Genomic DNA, 7733 nt, shown 5'->3' on the forward strand with positions numbered 1-7733 from the left:
GAGGGAAAAACCAAAGGACAGAACTCGTGAAGGTGCATCACTGCTTTGGATGTGGTGCTTGTGACATCCTCTCTGTGCAGCCTATTTACTACAGAATCCAGACATGCAGTGGCTATAGCATCAAACTGGGGCACAGCATTCAACTTTTCCACCTGTTTATTTCCTGAAAAAAGACCATCAAATTCTAAGTGGACAAAGAACAGACATTACTGACATGCTATATGATGCTGCTCTGCCCACTTATCTAAAGATTTCCGACTCAGGTGTCATCAAAGTTGATCGGCTGTCACTATTAAGTGGCCATTCTTTGGCATGGAAGAGGGAGAAAGGCAAGAGACAAACAGATCTGCATCTTAGCAAACAGAGGTGAACAGCAATTGCATAACACCTCTTCCCCATCAGATTCCATGTCTTCTTGCTCTCAGCTGGAAAGAATTTTATCTAGGGGTCACTCTCAGGAAAAATGCATTTCAAAGGGTCAATGAACTATAAAAGTGAGGGGCAAAAACATTCTGAGTTCTCCCTCTCTGTCCATCTCTCTTTTTGTACCTAAGAAGATAAAAGAAACAGCCATTGGACCTTGGGAGCAGATCCGGACCTAAAACTTGGTCAGCAATGCTACTGAAAAACTATGGTAAGAATTTCACCTTGAACCAAGTCTAGTACTAGGAAGCACTTTTTTTTTTTTAACCATTTCTGACTTTAATACCTCATTACTTGCACTCACAATCCTATCTTCTTTTGTTAAATAAACGTATTTTATTTTTAATCAAAACAAAGCCAGTGTTGTGAACTGAGGGGTAACTCCATTTAAAAGGAGCAAGTTGTTGTATCTTGATCCCCTTAGAGGGGTAACAGACCAAATATATCTGGAATGTTCAGGATAGGTCTGGAAGGTGCAGAACACATGCTTTTTGGGGGGAAATCCAGGACTGGGAGTGTGTTCGGGTCACCCTACAGGTGGTAACCAAAACTGGTGGAAGTCAGAGTGTGACTGAAGTGTGCTGGTAGACTGTGGTTATACACAGACATTCAGGGTGTTACCTGCATGCTAGCAGGCTATTTGTGAGTGCCCCGGGTTGCAGGGCAGGTGGTGACAGCCCTCACGGATCTGGATTGCACCCTGGAATGTCACAGCGTGTTAGAACATATGAAACGTTTTAATAGAAGAATCAGCAGAAAAGTCCATTTGATCTAATCTAATCTGGATATAATGGATCCAGTCCCTGTAGTATCTTGAATTCCAACTCATGACATGGTATTGAACCTTCAATTGGTGCTTTTGGCTGTAAATGTCTTACATTCTCAATGATGCCTGCATTTATAATGCACTTTTCATCTTCATATGCACTTTAGAAATATTAACTAATTATTATTTGTATAAATTGTCTATTAACTTTAAAACAGATCTCTAAAAAAAGCTAGAAGAAGACACTCAGACAATGCTGGACAGCATGACGCTATAGTTCAGGTGCATTCCACAGTTAAGATCTGGCCCTAAACAGTGAGTGCGTGTTAAGGGACTAATTCTGCTCTCATTGAAGTCAATCATAAAACACCTATCGCCTTCAACAGAAGCAGCACTGGACCCTAGTTCTATAATGCAGTCTGAATAGTCAAAGTTTAGAGAATTACAAAAATGCTGGCCTTCAGTTAGCCCATGTCTGGGCACATTCTACATATTTTATCAAAAGACAGGGGTGATTCTGCTCATTTTCATTTTGTTTCTCCAGAGCCCTCTAATCCATCCCCTTTTGGTTGCAGTCCTTTGCTCCAGCAATTGAACAGCTCCCTCAAGAACTTCCCTTGATGCTTAGCTTGACCCACTGAGAAGGAAGAGGCAGACTTGTGGATTGTGAATACTGGGAATATTCAGCACCAGCTATAAAAAGATTTAACTTTTCTCATTGCAATCTCACTCCCCTCCTTCAAATCCCTCCTTAAGACTCACTTCTCTTGCCTAGCTTTCCAATGCTTATCTCAACTCCACCACCTCTACCCGCTTGACAGACTTCCTCAAACTATCATTATAATATTTTAACTCACTAAAATAAGAAGAGGAACCAACAAGACATGAACTCAAGATCTCTTACTTTTGTAACTCTAGAGTAGTCTAGTTTTCTCTCGACACAACCCTTTATTTGTCATCCTTTGATTCACTTTGTCTAACCGAGGTTGTGACTTCACTACCATTTTTCTTAAAAATCTTCCACTGTTGCATTACCACTTATGCAATTCCACTTGTGGGAGCTACTGCAGGCTGACCACCTTATTGTCTAACCCCTGCTTGCAGAATGAATACTGAGCTAATGGTCAGCACTAGTGCTTCCACTGTGGCTACCATCAGTGGATCTACACTGGTGCTACAGCAACAATGGCAGATTTAAGTGAAATGCCTGGGTAACCAAGGCTTTAGGGGCTGAACTAGTGTGGTTTTGATACTTATTGCAAGGTGCACAACGCTCACAACTCCCACTGACTTCTGTGGCAGTGAGAGTTCTGAGTACCTCAGAGGAGGTGCTTATAACCTGTACTCCTCAGCTCCTGTCTTCTTGATTTTTCTGTAAAAGTCATGACCATCTATCTGCAGGGATACTAATAATAACAGCATATCCTCCATACTGAAACCCCTCTGTGCTGTATATACCAAGCATTCTGGACTCAGTTTGACACTTGTTACATTTCTTACTGTGGTCTTCATTGCTCGTGTCATATGTTCTGTTAATACACTTATCCTTTATTCATGTAAACTCTCGGGACTTGTCCACGGGTATCTGACCACTTGTCATAAGTATATTCTGTTCTCCAGTCACTTAATATTTTTCATCCTAATCCTTAATGTTTCGGTATAAGAAATGATTTACTGTCTGGGTGATGATTACTCTGGATAGTATCTACTCCAAATGGCATTACATTTGACAAAGTTTGAATCCTAAGATCTTTCCATTGGCTAAAAAAAGAGTCCCTGGAAAATCTGATTATATTATTAATAATGTATAGTGCTTGAGCACTTGACACCAAATACTGGAAGCAGTAACAATCACCTTATCTCATGTCAGATCTTGGATTCATGTTTCTGTCAATGTAGAGGGAGTATGATAGGATGAGGAAGGGATTATTAACTGATAGAGGAAAGGGTATACTTTCCTAGTGGGAGCTGCTGGCTGCTCAGTATATCAAAATCAGGCCACTTATTCAGGTGCCTAAATATGGATTTAGAAACCTACATTTAGGCTCCTGTTTCTGAAGATCTTGCCCGTCAAATCTAAATTTCTTTGAGCCAACTAAACAGCCAAACATTTATACTTATCTGACATCCATCTCAGTGGAAGTCTCTCCAAACGTTTTTGAGACACATTTACACAGAAGAGTCCCCAGTGGCTGGAATAATTGGTTTTAAGGAATCTGCATAGTATGTAAGGCCTTGAACACTTGAACATGAACACTTACGCTGGCAAAAATCTTGTTGCTCAGAGATGTGAAAACACACCCCTGAACGATATAAATTTTGCTGGCTTAAGCGCTTGTTGGCAGGAGATGCTCTCTTGCCAACACAGCTACTGTTGCTCATTTAGGTGGTTTTATTATGGCTGTGGGAGAGCTCTTACAGTGGTACAATTGTACTGATACAGCTGTGCTGCTGTAAGTTTTAAGTGTAGACTAGCCCTAAGAGAGAGCATTTAACATATAAGAATCTGTCATCAACATATAAGGAAATTATGTGATTTATATTTCACAGTGCAACACATTCTATGATGATTTCCTGTCTTACACTATCTTGTGTGCTACAGGTTTTAGTAATAAAGCAAATTAGGGTGAAAGAATTACACCCTTCCCTTACACGTCATACTGAATATTAGATAATTAATCTTTACAGCTGCCTAGGAGCTACTTTACAAAAGGGGAAAAAGAGACACAGAGAGGTGAAGTAACTTGCCTGAGGTCACACAGTGACTCAGTGGCAAAGTCAGAATTAGAACTTTGACGTTCCTAAGTGTAGGTGGGTGCCAGTTACTCTACCTCCTCCTCTGGGTCAGAGGGAAGCCACACCGCCTCACTCAATCACCATCTACTGACAGGGGGAATTAGCCAATAAACAGTCAATTGCCCCTGGCCCTCAGGCAGGGCAGGGCAAGTACGCAGTCTGTGAGTGCTAGGCCTTTAGGGAGAGCCAAACAGTAATGTATAGGCTACACATCAAAGCAGTCTAGGGACTCAGGTAGAGGGGGAGCTGCCACCACAGGGGTGGGGTGGCAGGGGGATGTGGGCCCTCCCAACTCCACTGCGTCCCAACCCAGGGCCCAACCAGTGGGGTAATGTTCCACTAGAGGCCCTGTCTTTTATACTTGTCCTGCCTACCCACTTCCAGAGAGAGGGGCAAGGTTGGTCTGGCTCCTCTTACCTGGGCATGAAGGGTGGCTCCTCCCCCTCTGACTCAGAGGGCGGCCACACCGCCTCACTACACACACGCACCCCTCAAGTCCGGCCCCCAGTCCTGGAGGTGGGCATCTTCCAGTTCTCCTAAGTGAGACAGAAAGCAGAAAGTCTGCATTGGTGTGGTCTTTGCCTGCTTGGTGACAGAAGGTGATGGCGTAGAATTGTAAGGCCAGGTACCAACGCACGAATCAGGTGTTGGTATTCTTCATTGAGTTTAGTCATATCAGAGGGGCATGGTCGTAACCAGCAGGAAGGGGACACTGAGGAGGAAATATCTGAGAGCATCGGAGGCCCATTTGACAGCGAGGGCCTCTTTCTCGATGACAGAGTAATGTCACTGGCAAGGGAATAGCTTCCTGCTGATATTGAAGATGGGATGGTCTTCCCTATCAGTTTGCTGAGAAAGGACAGCCCTGAGTCCTGTCTCTGAGGTATTGGTCTGAAGGACAAAGTCCCATGTGAAGTCCAGACTGTACAGCACTGGCTCCTGGCAGAGGCAAGTCTTAAGGGTCTGGAAGGCCTCCTCGCACTCTGTGGTCCAGTGTATACATTGTGGACAGTCTTTAATTAGGAGGTCAGTTAGGGAGGCCAAAACAGCAGCAACAGCAGGGTGAACCACCCTACTAGTAGCCGGCTAGACCCAAAAACTGGCATACCCATTGTTTCATGGGGTGATGGTCAAGGCTTTCAAGGCCTGAACTTTCCCAATAAGCAAGTGTACCTGCCACCAACCCAATGTGTACCTCAGATAGGATGGCAAGAGACGACCTACCCGACACTCCTTGGGGTTGGCGGTTAGGCCAGTCCCTCACAAGGTCCACAACACAGCGGCCATCCAGTTGAGATAGTCTTCCCAGTGCTGGCTGTATATCACCACATCATCAAAGTATGCAGCAGCATATGTGGTGTGATCCAGCAGGATGTGGTCCATCAGCCTCTGGAACGTCACGGGGGCCCCATGTAGGCCAAAAGGCATCTGGGTGAACTGAGAGCCTGGTGTGAGTGGCAAAGGCCATCTTTTCCCTCAAGGCTGGCTGGAGGGGGATTTGCCAAAACCCCTTGATGAGTTTGAGGATGGTGATAAAGCAGGCTTCCCCCAAGCAGTCGAGCAGCTCATCGACGTGGGGCATTGGGTAGGCTTTGAACTTGGAGATTGCGTTTACCCATTGGAAGTCGATGCAAAAACACCGTGTCCCGTCGGGTTTAGGTACTACTACCACGGGGCTGAGCCACTTGCTTTGTGATGGCTCAATGACTCCCAATTCCAGCATGGCCTGCACCTTCTCCTTGATGACGTCCTGCTTCTGCCGTGGTAGGGGCCATGTCGTCTCCCTGACTATCACCTCTGGGTCAGTTTGGATGGTGTGGTGGACCAAAGTGGTTTGGCCTAGCCGGGCCATGAAGGTCTTTGAGAAGGCCTGCAGTAGGCACAGGTCTGTGTCAGCTGTTCCTCACTGAGGGTGTTTCCGAGCTTTGGTTCCTCAGGGTTCTTGGCCACTGAGATCCAGGATCCCAGATCTGGTTCAGGGGGGCAAAGGGTGATCAGTAGACCCTCCCTTTCTCACCATAGCTTCAGAAAGTTGACATGGTACCGTTGCTTTTTCTTCCGCTGGTCTGGCTGGTGAATCTTGTACGTTAGCGGTCCCACTCTCTGAATGACCTTGTATGGCCTTTGCCTGAAGGTCAGTAGTTTGGACTCAGTGGAGGGTAACAGGAGTAGGACCCGGTCGCCTGGTTCAAAGGTTCAGGACTGTGTTTCCTGGTTATAGCTCTGCTCTTGAACCTCCGGGTCAGCATTCAGGTTCTTCCTTGCTAAGGTTCCTGCCTGGGTCAACCGCTCCTGGAGTTATAACACATACTTTATGAGTCACAGGCCTGGTGATAGCCAGTGTTCCAGGTCTCCTGCATCAGGTCCAGCAACCCTCACGGCCAGTGCCCATACAGTAATTCAAATGGGGAGAATTTCATGGAGTACTGGGGCACCTCTCTGATTTCCAGCAACAGGGGCAGAATTAGTTGGCCCCATTGGTGCATCTCCCCCAGGGAGAATTTGCGCCGCATCACCTTCAGAGTCCGGTTATAGCATTCGACTTCTCCATCAGTCTGGGGCAAACGTGCAATTGTTTGCCAGGAGTCCACATACCTGCCGGAGCAGCCAGGGGGTAAAGTTGGTGCCCTGGTCAGTGAGTATTTCTCGTGGCAGACCAACCTGGGTAAAGACCTTTAGGAGTTCCCCTGCGATTGTCCAGGCCGTGATGCTCTGCAACGGGACCACCTCGGGAACCTGGTAGCATAGTCTATGATCATGAGTATGTACTGGAATCCAGTGGTACTTTTTGGGAGATCCCACAAGATCCATTGCGACCTGCTCAAAAGGAACTTCCATCACCAGCTAGGGTACTCGTTATAAGGCTACCAGTTGGCACTCCAGGCAGGAGTTGCAGTAATTCCTGACCTCCTGATGTGTACTCTGGGCCAAAAGAATCATATCAAGATTTGTGCTAGGGTCTTCTTGTGCCCCAAGTGGCCAGCAGCAGGCATATCATGGACCAGTTTCACCACAGCCCGATGATGACTCCTGGGCACTTCCAGCTGGGTCCGAGGTTCTTTGGTTCCGGGGGGTTTGGTCTGTTAGTTAATTCAAAATGGATCTACTGGTTTGCACATTGAGGATCCATTATTTCTCTATCGACTGCTGCCAGCTGCTCATACGCTCAGCTAAGTGTGGGATCCGCTCTCTGACCCTGGCTAAGTCAACTGTTGAGGTGGAGTCCTCTGTGTGCTCTGCTGGGGGATCCCTAGCTCTTCCCCAGAGCTGCCACTGTCTGTGTATTCCTCCAAGTCCGATCCATCTTCAGGACTCTCTGCTTCAAGGATCATCGGGACCAGGGGGCCCCCAGGTTTGCAGTGTCCAAGACCTCCACAAACTCTGGCCAGTCCCATCCCAGTGTTGGGTTGAGAATATCCTCATGTTATGTTCCCTATTCCTTATGGGGATTTATTATGTTAATTAAATGAAATGTTTAAGCTGATTGCCATTTTGAAATGGCGAAAGAACAACTAGGACTCCATCTTGGAGGTTTTCTTCCCCAGTATTTCCCGCCCTTTCTGGGAAAAAGGCAGAAAAGGTAAGGTGGAAAGGAGTGTGATCCGCCTGGCAACAGGACTCTATAAATTGTAGTGAGCCAGTCACTCGGGGCTGTCCGCCTTAGAGGCAGCCAGGTGTCATCATGCGCAGGAGTCGCTTAGAGAAGAAGAGAAGCCTCTAGGAAGAACATCACGGATAGCCCCCACAC

The sequence above is a fragment of the Emydura macquarii genome, unplaced genomic scaffold (genome assembly GCF_026122565.2).
Source record: "Emydura macquarii macquarii isolate MOO-44397 ecotype Brisbane River unplaced genomic scaffold, CSIRO-AGI_Emac_v2 contig_968, whole genome shotgun sequence".
In the NCBI taxonomy this organism is placed as follows: Eukaryota; Metazoa; Chordata; order Testudines; family Chelidae; genus Emydura; species Emydura macquarii.